A 13,153-nucleotide genomic window follows, 5' to 3' on the forward strand; every position below is an offset into this window, starting at 1 on the left:
GTTTCTAACCAGAGAGTATGGCCAAATGCACAGTACTGTGACCACAGTCAAGACTGAATTTCCATCAAAAGATCTCCTCTTACACTGAGCAATTCTTAGTGCTAAACTGTTTCCAACTGAGCCTACTGTGACTCAATGAACCAGAGGCCTGTATCTCTATGCTGGCTTGTTTGTGATAAGCATTCTTGAAAGACCTCACATTCTGCCAAAATGCATACTTAAAAATTATAGTTAAATACAGAAAGAAAGAGGGGAAAAAAGACTTTCAAATTTGTTGTTTTCAAAAAAAATGTTTTTTCTATTCTAACTTCTTGGCATTACATAATTTTAGAATCAATTTGTCAATTTCTACAAAGAGACTGTTAGGATTTTTAATGGTTTAGTGTGTTCATATAGAAAAATAGGGGAGAACTGACATTTTAAAATATTGACCATTCAGATTGAAGTACATGATTACCTTTATGAAGATCCTTATTTTCTATACTTCCAGGAACAAGATATTTGTAAAAGCTATTTTAGCATCCTTGCCCACCAAGTCTTGTATGTTTCTATTGATTTGGGGGTTACTTCCCCCTGCTAATGTGTGTTATATTTCTGATTGTTCACCAGGATAATAATTATCTTTGGTTACCAGAAAAAAAATTATGCATAAAATAGCATTGAGGCAATCCTCACAAAACCTATACAAACTTCATAATCAGAGCACTAACAAAAACATTAACAATCCTCCCTAAAGTATTAGCATAGTTTATTTTAAAAGGTTATTACATTGCAAATAAATAGATTATACAGTAAATATAAATTTTATGATAAAGGAAGAAAAAAGTAAATGTAATTTGATGGGAAGGAGTTGTAAAGAAGGAGTAAGGTTGCCAAGTTATGAAAACAAGGGCAGAATGCACAAAAATTAGGAAGAATTCCAAAAACAGCACTTCCGAGAGAGAGTGCAAGGCAAAACTAAGCCAAAAGGAAGAACATGGCGAGAATGGACATCCTGTATGGTACTCTATTCATTCTCCTGTGGCTTACTGCATTAAGCTGTGTTGATGTATCTGTATATCTGAGTTCAGCTGCTATTACCCAGTTATGTAACACATTTACCTGCTGGGAAAAATCATGTGCCAACCAAATGACTTTCACATTATAGAGATATCATTCCCCTATTTACCAGTCAAATGTGAACTAATTCATGTTACAGATACATGTTCTAGAAACAGACAATGTAACAGGACAGAACATATTTGATTTACTTCCTGCTTCAATTTGTGTCCAAGTTGTCAACTCTTTCCCTCACCCTTTCTCTGGCTTGCTTTACCCAAGATTCCCAATGCTGGACACCTATAAGTATTCATATTTGTGGAACTCTCCTTCAGATTATTTTTCTCTGTATGGGTTTATTATTTTATCTTGAGAATCAGGAAGGCACAGGGGTGGGTGTTTATCAGGATGGTTTTAAAATACGACACAGAAACTAAATACATATTCCTATTTCTTAAATTTAAAAGGCAATACTTCATTATTTTCTCAAATCAAAAACAATGTCTCAATTTAATTTTTCTTACTATAGCTCTAGATAAAAATACTTCCCCACATTAATCTATACCACAGTTTTGCTATATTCAAGGCAAGCAGTACAATTTTTTTTTAAAGGCACTGAATTTGAATAGCTCTTTAATACTGGCACAAACTTAGTAATATAAATTTTTGTGCAAATTGTAACTATGTGTATGTGACATACCAATAAAATAACATGGCAAATATCGCCCCTAATTTTTTTAAAGCTATTATTACTCTCTAGAAATGTTACAAAGATTGAAATATGTGTTTTAATTTAGAAAAATCTATTGGTCAAACAAGTTTTCATCATTAAAAAGATGCAAACTATTGAATCAATGAAAAGTAAACACAGTTTCCTTAAGTAAGCTTTCTGTTTTACTTTTTAAATTTCTTCTGTTTCTTTTAAAGTGGTGATTGTTATATTTACAGTGTTCAAGTCCCAGATATCAAAAGTCATTTAGCCTCAAATGAGCCTTAGAATCACGTCTATCCTTCAATCCAGGGATTTTGCTAATGAAATAATTGGAAGATAGCACCAAAATTTAGCAACAATCTATTTATAAAAACAACAAATGAAAAATGACCTAAATGCTTATTAGAGAATTGGTTAAATAAATTATGATATGGAAAACATTAAATGATACTATAGATAAATATGAAAAGACAGTCAAAATAAAGTTAAAAGAGGTAACAAAATAATACAGCATAAGTGTTTTTATAAAATATGTATTATACATGAAAATAGGAAGAGCTCTAGAAGGTTATTTACCAAGGCTAAACCAGAGTTCTCAAAGTGTGATCCCCAATCAACAGCATCAGCATCACTTAGGAATTTATTAGAAATGAAAATTCTAGGGTTGTACTCCATTCCTACTGAACCGGAAACCTTGGAGGTAGGGCCCAACAATCTGTGTTTTAATAAACCCTCCAAGTGATTCTGATGTGTGCCAAAATTTAAGAACCATTACTCTAGATTCTTTATTGGGATCAAGATCCCTTTGAGACTCTGATGAAAATTATGAACTTTCTCCCAGGAAACTACCCATTTGGACAAATGCTCAATTTTACATATATTTCAAAGACAAACATAGGGCAGAGGGTACCTGCAGCAGTAATATACTATTCCCAAATGGGATATATCTATTGAGCCCTAGGACTCTTTACCTACAATAAATAATGCATACTTATTGCACGTAAGTTGCCAAAATTAAATTGAGAAAAATGAAAGAACCAGAAAACTGTAAACCAATCCCTCAAGTCTGGCACACCAGTATTTCTTCTGGTTTGTCTTCACTTACTCAGATTCCAATGCTGACACAAAATCTCCTGGGTTTAACTTTCCAAACTTCTGAACTTTATTGAGTTCATAGGCTGAACTTGTGGCCTTTGCAATGGAGAATTCTCACATGATCGCTATTCCATTTAACTATCAATCTGTACTTCATGGCCTTAAGAAAAAAAACTTTTTGGATAAGTTTATTTTTAATTTTTAAAAATTTTTGAACAATGTGAATGTTTTAGAAACATGGAGCATAGAACTCATATGTCCTATAATTTAAGCAGATCCCTTAGCTTATAGTAAGAACAAATATCAAACTACAAAGACTTCAAGTTATAGTTTCATAAGAAAACAAAGGCTAAAAATTAAAAGATTTAATTAGCCAATCGGTAATCATCCCCTAATTTTATTTTTCCAAATCAACTGCAGGTTTCTGTGGTAACATATGCATCTCATATGATAATGAATTTTAGCCATATATAAACATAAATGTCATTCTAAGAAAAATATTTCAACTCTTTTAAAAATGCTATATGTACACCTGCTATTCTCCTATCAATTCTAGCAGGAAACAATTTTTCCTCTACATCATGAGCAATAGAAAAGTACTTATTAAAACATTAATCACAGTCCATTATATTCTGACTCACTGCCAAAAGTTCCCATTACATCACTGAAAATATCTATTAACCAAAACCTGCTTCTGACAAGTTACAGGAGTGTAGCATTCAGAATTTAGTAATGTAATAGTCAGTTTAAAAAGAACAGTTACACAATTGATTTTGCAATGGCAGCAAAAATAATTTTTTCTGACATTTATTATGAAAAGGTTGATTTAATTGGTGTTTCTACTGTAAAATTATTTTAAAATTATTTCGAATTTCACCTAGCATTATTAAACACATTTACTATGAAATTCTTAAATACAGACGACTGTTTAAAGAATTTCAAAATGTGCTGAATACACCACTGTATGTAAAACTATACTGTCTTGTGTAAATATAGGCCTTGTTTAGAGCCATGTCTCACAGGAAATTGTAGCAAATGAAAACCATCCCCGTTTTTCCACTCCCACTCTTTAGGATTTATGTCTTTACATTTAAAACCAGTTATACAGAGAAACAAAAAAACATGGCAACAATACTTTCAAACCAGAATAATGACTACTATGGGCATTCTTATAATGTTAAAATAATTGAATATTATTAGAAGCAAAGCTTAGATATATTTTGATTCTGTACCGGCAGAACCAACTATCTAGTCTTCACTTGCTGGACATTTTTTGGAAGAGTGGTGACACTAGATTCTTCCAAAGCAGGAGAAAGGTGGTTGACATTTAGGAATAAAGTACTAAGAAAAAAGCATAGCGAATATCGGTAATTATTTCCTGAGAATAGAGACCATTTACAGCTTATTGTGATTTTGAATATTGACAAAAAATAACTACATAGTAGAAACAGGCAATTTTTTCTTCTATTTACTGTGTTTTCAAAGTTTTCCTATAATGAACATATCATCTTTATAATGGGGAAAACTCAAAGAATTTATTTTAATAGAAGGCCTCAAGACAGCCACATGTGACAACTGGGGGAGAAAAATCTTACTTGTCTTAATGCATTATACTGTATGTATTTTTTTTTTCAAATTTAGATGTTTATAATCTCTATTTCTAAAAATAGGAGTGAATGACAATTTCTAGTAGCTTGTATGAAATCTAATGTTTCTTAAGCATGATGCTTAATTTAGTTGGAAAATTCATGGTAGAGGGATTTAGAGAAATTAAAAACATGAATTATATCTTAGTTAATAAGGGGACAGAAAAAGAAAACAGACCTAGGTTACAATCATAGAACATTATAACTTTAAATTAGCAGGGTTCTTTAACCTAAGAGCCAACTTGTTTTACATTTAAAAGGTTAAGAGAGTCACCAAGCTACACATGTCTAATAATTTCCTAACAACTCAATCTCCAGATTACTTTTCCTTCTTTTTTTTTTTAACTTTAGTCTCTTCAAATGGAAATACAATTTCTACATAACCAAAGAAAATAAAGTTACCTCTACTTGAAAGTGGTTTTTAAGAGAATATGACTCTTTCAGGACACACCTCAAAATAGTTACCTGAATTCTAGCATGTGATCCTGAGTTCTTGCCAAGGAAATGAAGAATTAATGAGTGATTGTACACTCTACAGTACCGTCAATTAAAGGGCCAGTCAACATACAATTACAAGAGAGGGCTTCCCTGGTGGCACAGTGGTTCAGAATCCACCTACCAATGCAGGGGACACGGATTCAAGCCCTGGACCAGGAAGATTTCACATGCCACAGAGCAACTAGGCCCGTGCGTCACAACTACTGAAGCCCGTGTACCACAGCTACTGAAGCCCGCCCGCCTAGAGCCCACGCTTGGCAACAAGAGAAGCCACTGCAACGAGAAGCCCGTGCACTGCAACAAAGAGTAGCCCCCACTCGCCACAACTAAAGAAAGACCTCACGCAGAAACGAAGACCCAACGTAGCCAAAAATAAATAAATTTATAAAAAATAAATAAATAAAAGAGAGGCTTTTGCTGGTGTTTTTACAGACTCTCAGTTCATACATATTATCCCCAATGTGAATATAAATCTTGAGGTGATTAATTTTTGTTCTATGTCTTATTACTAAAATTATTATTTACAAAACTCAAAACTGCTTCTAAAAACACTTAACAATACCCATTAAGTCTTCTTTAGAACAACTACAAGCAAAAGATAAATGACAAGGGAATTAATTCCCTGGCGGTCCAGTGGTTAGAACTCTGTGCTCTCACTGCCAAGGGCCCGGCTTCAATCCCTGGTCGAGGAACTAAGATCCCGCAAGCCACGCAGCACAACCCCCCCCAAAAAAACAGATACATGACAAATCACTACTAGTATACTCATCTTACTTCTTCCTCATCTATTTAAGCCTTTAACAAGCACTCCTTGATTACTACTTCTGTTAGTAGTAATCAATACACTAGTCAATACAACATTGACTAGTGAGTGATTCTCAATGGTATGATGTATATGTTACATATTTTTATATTTGTCTATAAATTTGGACAGAAAACAAACTACAAGGGTATGACTATTCTTAATAGGCCTTTAAAAATCATTACACTTAATAAAAAATAGAGATTATAGAAAGATAAACAGTACTTAAAAACTTAATTTTGAAAAAAATTAAATTCATATAGAACATGCAAGACAATTAAATGACCCAGACTACATAATTTGACATTGTTTTTATATTAAAGTACTTTGGACAAAAATGCAATTTGATCATCATAATGAAAAAACAAACAAAATCAATCAACAAAGTTAAGGCTGAACTTAAACTTCAAAATGAGTTTAAGTTCAATATTTACAGAGTTCACTACATATCAGCAATATTCCCAGTAACAAATGTTAACTCCAATGGTAGCATTTGTCACTCAGATAGCTAATGTTTATATAGCACTTATCATGTGTCAGATATTATTCCAAGGGTTTATCATTAACTCACTTAATCCTCACAACTCTATGAAATAGGCACATCTTGAAAATGAGGAAATCAAGACACACAGAGATTAGTAAAGTGTCCAGGGAATTAAAATTAGTCAATGAAAAGCCCAGTATTCAAACCCAGGCAGTCTAGTTCCAGAGTATGTTCTCTTCTTACACTAAAAGGTTAATTTGATAATAAAGCTTAAATACTTTGGTTTTATTGCATCTTATGTTTGATAAATTAAGAGAGGAATAGGTGACATTATTCCTACTGGTAATTTATCATCTTGATTCTATTCATTAATCACACTGATTTTTCATCAGGTGGGGGCAGTATGTAATTTCAACTACTACATGGCATTCCTTTTGTCTATGTTAACTAGCCCCCAGTGCTGACCAATCAAAATGAGACTCATTCAACAAGTGTCCACCTCCATTAATTCTTCCTTTGCCCCTAAATCTAGATGTGACCTCTCCCTCTCCCTTGGTACATAAAACCTTCTTCACTACTAAACAACAATAACAGTTAATATTTATTGAATGTTTCCTAAGTATTAAAAGCTTAAATATCAATACTATAAACTAAGTTATATAATCAAAACAATCCTGAGAGATAGATTCTATTACCATCAGCCTTTTACAAATAAGAAAAGTAAGGTTGAGAGAGGTCAAGTTCTCATAGCTAAGGAACAGAGCTTGGGTTTGAAGCCAGGTATGTTTAACACTAAAATCTATGTTGCTTAAGCCAGGCACAGTGACACTACGGCAGTATATATCTTTTTTTTTTTTTTTTTTTTTGCGGTATGCGGGCCTCTCACTGTTGTGGCCTCTCCCGTTGCGGAGCACAGGCTCCGGACGCGCAGGCTCAGCAGCCATGGCTCATGGGCCCAGCCGCTCTGCGGCATGTGGGATCTTCCCGGAATGGGGCACGAACCCGTGTCCCCTGCAACGGCAGGCAGACTCTCAACCACTGCGCCACCAGGGAAGCCCGGCCATATATATCTTACATTGCTTTGTATCCTATTTATTTACATATGATGCCCAAAATGATGGCTTATATACTTTTAATTCCTAAAAATAAATTTGGCTTAATGAGCATCTGATGAATAAACGGATGATAAACAGATGATTACTACTGTACAAAAGCTACATACCTAATGAAAAAAATATGTAACAGATTAGCAATTCTCAAACTTTTTGGCCTTAAGACCTCTTTACACTCTTAAAAATTACTGAGGACACCCAAAGAGATTTCGTTTAGATGGGTTATATTTACCTGTATTTTCCATATTAAAAATTAAAACTAAGAAATTGGAAAATATTTATTCATTTAAAAATAATAATTAAAGCCCATTACATGTTAACATAAGTAACATACCATGTTGACACTAGTCAAAAGGAAGATAGAATGACTATTTTAGTATCAAACTAATTAGATTTCATAGCAAAGAATATTATCAGGAATAAAGAGGAACACTTCATAATGATAAAGAGGTCAATAAATTAACAGGTTATAACAACAACTCTAAATGTTTAGTTCCTAATAAAACATCATTTGCAGAAGACATGATTATTTACATTTTAAAAAATCCAATGGACTACAAAAAAACTACTAGAACTAATAAATGAGTTTTGCAAGGTTGCAGGCTACAGAATCAATATACAAATATGTCCTCATTCCAGAAATAAGCAATCATAAATTGAAAAAAATTTTAAATACCATTTACAATAACAAAGTATAAAATACTTAGGAATAAATCTGACAAAATATATCCAAGATCTGTACACCAAAACTGTACATTATTGAGAGAAATTAAAGACCAAAATAAATGGAAAAATAAACCTTGCTCGTGAATCAAAAGACTCTATTTTTAAGACAGAGACAATTCACTCCAAAGTCATCTATTGATTTAGTACAATCCCAATCAAAATTTTGGCAGATCTTATGAGTAATGATACCCATGTAGCACAAGGACACTTACAGCACAGATATTGGTTTCTAATACTATTCTCCAATAAAAGAAACCAGGGCTTCTTAGAAAAATGGCTGCTTCTAGAACTGGGTCAAGAAATACATATACCATGAGCCTGGAGCATCTTGCAATGCTGAAAGTAAAGACGTACTTTAAAAAAGATGCAATGGGGCTTCCCTGGTGGCGCAGTGGTTGAGAGTCCGCCTGCCGATGCAAGGGGACACGGGTTCGTGCCGCGGTCCGGGAAGATCCCACATGCTGCGGAGCGGCCGGAGCCTGTGCTCCGCAACGGGAGAGGCCACAACAGTGAGAGGCCCGCGTACCGCAAAAAAAAAAAAAAAAAAAAAGATGCAATGATGGGAAAAAGGCAAATAGGCACCAGAGCCAACTAAAAACATCTCAAATGGCCAAAACTGGATTATAACCCAAAGTGTAAAATAAATATTCATGAGTCCTTAGTGATAGGAAAAAAAATGATTGAATAAGTAAATAGATGGGGCAGAAGAGAAAAATCTCCAGTGCAGAAGAATTCCAAATAATTTATGTAGACACTACATCCTCAAGGAAAGTGAGCATAAATCCCCACTCCTTAAGTGTAGTCTGTGCATAGGGACTTTCTTCCGAAGAGTGTAATAAAGATAGGGGGAATAAGAGTACTTTACAGTGGAGAAATCTGACAAACAATACCTTAGCCAGGTGATCAAGGTTAACATCAACAGTGATAAGACATGTTGATAGCATGTACCCTTGAAATGAAGTGATGAAAATGGTACCTTATCTCTGTGGTCTTCCTCAAAAGAATATAAAACCCCAGTCTGATCATGAGAAAAACACTGGACAAATTTCAATAGAAGGATATTCTACAAAATATATGGTCACCACTCAAAACTGTCAAGGTCATCAAAATCAAGGAAAGTCTGGGAAATTGTCACAGCCAAGAGGAGCCTAAGGAGACATGCCTACTTAATGTAATGTGGTACCCTGGATGAGATCCCAGAATATAGACGGGACATTAGATAAAAACTAAGGAAACTGGAATGAAGATGGACTTTAGTTAATTAAAACATATCAGTATCAGTTCATTAATTATAACAAATATATTATACTAATGTTAGGTGGTAGGTAACAGTAGGAGAAATCACGTGGGGGTATATATAAACTCTCTATACTATCTTTGCAATTTTTCTATAAATCCAAAGATGTTCTAAAATTAATTTTTTTTTTAATTCCAGCAGGAGTTTTTACAGAAATGGACAAATTGATCCTAAAACTTACATGGAAATGCAAAGAACCTAGAACAGCCAAACAGCTTTCTAAAAAAAAAGAATAAATCAGAGGGCTGATATTCAGACTTTTTTATAAAGCTATGGTAATCAAGACAATATAGTTTTGGTATCAAGATCAACAAACAAATTATTGAAAGAGAAAAGAGGTGAGAAAGAGATCCACACATATATGGACAACTAATTTTTGACAAAGGTGAAAAGGCAATTTACTGGAGAAATAATAGCCTTTCAACATATAGTGTGGAAACAACTCAATATGCATATGCCAAAAAAAAAACCACTACTTCAAATCATACCTCTTACAATATACAGAAATGAACTATAAATCACAGGCCTAAGTGATGCTAACCCCCAAAATATAAAATTTCTAGAAGAAAACACAGAAGAAATTATTTTGACCTTGAATTAGGCAAAAATTTCCTAGATATAACACCAAAAGCATGATCCATAAAAAGACAAAAACTCTAATTCGAAAAGATACATGCACCCCAATGTTCACAGCAGCACTATTCACAATAGCCAAGACATGGAAGCAACCTAAATGGCCATCAACAGAGGGATGGATAAAGAAGATGTGGTATATATGCAATGGAATATTACCCATCTACTAAAATAAAAATGAAATATTGCCATTTGCAGCAACATGGATGGACCTAGAGATTATCACACTAAGTGAAGTAAGTCAGACAGAGAAAGACAAATACTCTATGATATCACTTATACAAAGAATCTAAAAACTAATACAAATGAACTTATTTACAAAACAGAAACAGACTCACAGACATAGAGAGCAAACCTATGGTTACCAAAGGAAAAAGGGGAAAGGGAGGGACAAATTAGAGATATGGGATTAACATATACACACCACTATATACAAAATAGATAAACAACAAGGATTTACTGTACAGCACAAGGAACTATATTCAATATCTTGTAATAACCTATAATGAAAAAGAATCTGAAAATATTTATATATATAAAGTGAATCACCTTGCTGTACACCTGAAACTAACACAATAATGTAAATCAACTATAGTTCAATTTTTTAAATTAATTTTTAAAAAGCATGATCCATAAAAGAAAAAATATATAAATTGGACTTATCAAAATTAAAACATCTACCCTCCTAAAGACACTGTAAAGAGATGGAAAGACAAACCACAGACTGAGAGAATATATTTGCAAACTACATATCTGATAAACAGAATATATAAAAACTGGATATCAAAATATACAAAAAGCTCTCAAAACCCAACAAGAAAACAGACCTAATAAAGAAATGGGCAAAAGATTTCGACAGACACTTCACAAAGAAGATATATGGATGGCAAGTAAACACATGAAAAGATTCTCGGGATTTCCCTGGTGGTGCAGTGGTTAAGAATCCGCCTGCCCATGCAGGGGACACGAGTTCAATCCCTGGTCCGGGAAGATCCCACATGCCACAGAGCAACTAAGCCCAAGTGCCACAACTACCGAGCCTGCGCTCTAGAGCCCGCGAGCAACAACTACTGAGCCTGCGTGCCACAACTACTGAAGCCCGCATGCCTAGAGCCCATGCTCCACAACGAGAGAAGCCACCGCAATGAGAAACCCGTGCACTGCAATGAAGAGTAGCCCCCGCTCGCCGCCAACTAGAGAAAGCCCGTGCGCAGCAACAAAGACCTGCCACAGACAAAAATAAATAAATAAATTTATTTAAAAAAAAAAAAAGATTCTCAGCATCACTAATCATTAGGGGGAAATGAAAATTAAAACAATGATATCCTACTACACATCTACTAGAATGACTAAAATTTTAAAGACTGATGATACCAGTTACTGGTGAGGATGAAAGGCAACTCGAACTCTTACACACTGGTGGTAGAAATGTAAAATGGTATAAGCTTTTCGGAAGACAATTTGTCCGTTTCCTCAAAACTTATGCATACATCTACATATGATACAACCATTCCACTCCTAGGTATTTACCCAAGAATAAAAGGTTGTGCATGAATCTTCATATCAGCTTTGTTTTATTAGCCCAAAACCAGAAAAAAAAAAAACTGGAAACAACTCAAATATCCAACAAGAAAATAAATGGAAAGGAAATTGTGGGATATACATACAATGGAAAAGTACTCAGCAATAAAAAGGAATGAACCATTGATACACACTACAACAAAGATGAATCTCAAAACAATTATTCTGTGTGAAAGAAGCCAGACAAAAAAAGAACACATCTTGTTCGATTCAATTTATATAAAACTCTGAAAAATGCAAAATGATCTACAGTTACATAAAGCACATGAGTGGTTCCTTGGTTGGGAGATGACAAGTGTGAAGGTGAAACTACAAAGAGACACTAGCAAACTTTTGGATATGAAGGATATGTTCATTATCTTGATTATGGAAAGGATTTCATAACTACATACATATGTCAAAGCTCATCAAACCATGCATTTTAAATACATACTGTTTACTGCATGTCAATTATACCTCAGTAATGCTGCTTAAAAATAGAATAAATAAATTCTAAATTGCCATAATAAAATGCCATACAGATCCATTAGACAATCTTAGTGACCTTATTTTTACTAAAGCTTGAAACATACTACTGTTTTAGCATCCTAGAAATTATTTCAATTATTCCCCATAATGATAAAAAAAAAGCTAAAGTAATAAGAAACAAAAGGATGATGGAATCACCTGAAGAATGATGCAATAGTTAAATAAATAACAACTACTATATCAACCTTCAGTTTTCTTACTGCAGTGCCCAAATTACTACATCTTTTTTTGTATCATCTCTTAAGAGGATATGACAATATCCTAGATGAATTTTCTCAAACTCAAAAAATCAGTGAGTTACTGGTATATTCTTAAATATACAATTTAATGATTTTTAGTAAATTTACAAAGCAACCATCAAAACAATCCAATTTTAGGACATTTTCATCAACCCAAAACAGATCTCTGATTCCCAATTACAGTCACTCAAGTGTATATTTTTAAGGACTAAAAGGAAATATTACCTTCTCATCCAGTCAGTCATCAGAGAATGGATTTCATTCCACAATAATATGGGACAAGAACTTTGACTATCCATTTTGCTAAAAGAATGTGTGTTAATTTTTTCTTACTTTTTATGATGTTTGTGTACCATCACTTTTACACAACTTGCTACAGTTAAGTAAATAAATACTATAGGCGGGTACATATACAAAGGTATTGTGAAGAAAGGAGATGATGTAGAAATGATTAATTAACTGGATTGGTCATTCTAATTGGTGTTTATAAATCTAAAAATGAGAACCTTTTATAATTATAGGGTAAAAGAGATAGTGGTCCTCTCTTCAATCAAATTACAAGGCATCAAAGTTTTCAAAAGTATTTAATTTTGACAAAGCAAATGCAAAAAAATAAGATAATAAGCTTGGACTTATTACTGATGCATTTGCTTTTTGTTTTTTTTGTTTTTTTTTTTTTTGCAGTACACAGGCCTCTCACTGTTGTGGCCTCTCCCGTTGCGGAGCACAGGCTCCGGACGTGCAGGCTCAGTGGCTATGGCT

The 13,153-nt window shown here is 33.7% G+C and overlaps 1 protein-coding gene across 5 annotated transcripts in view; it reads right to left on the reverse strand.

Annotated features, from left to right (window-relative positions):
* Positions 1–13,153, reverse strand: part of MNAT1 (MNAT1 component of CDK activating kinase) — a 215,818-nt gene that overhangs the window by 57,452 nt on the left and 145,213 nt on the right. The window lies entirely within an intron of this gene.

The sequence above is a fragment of the Delphinus delphis genome, chromosome 2 (genome assembly GCF_949987515.2).
Source record: "Delphinus delphis chromosome 2, mDelDel1.2, whole genome shotgun sequence".
In the NCBI taxonomy this organism is placed as follows: Eukaryota; Metazoa; Chordata; class Mammalia; order Artiodactyla; family Delphinidae; genus Delphinus; species Delphinus delphis.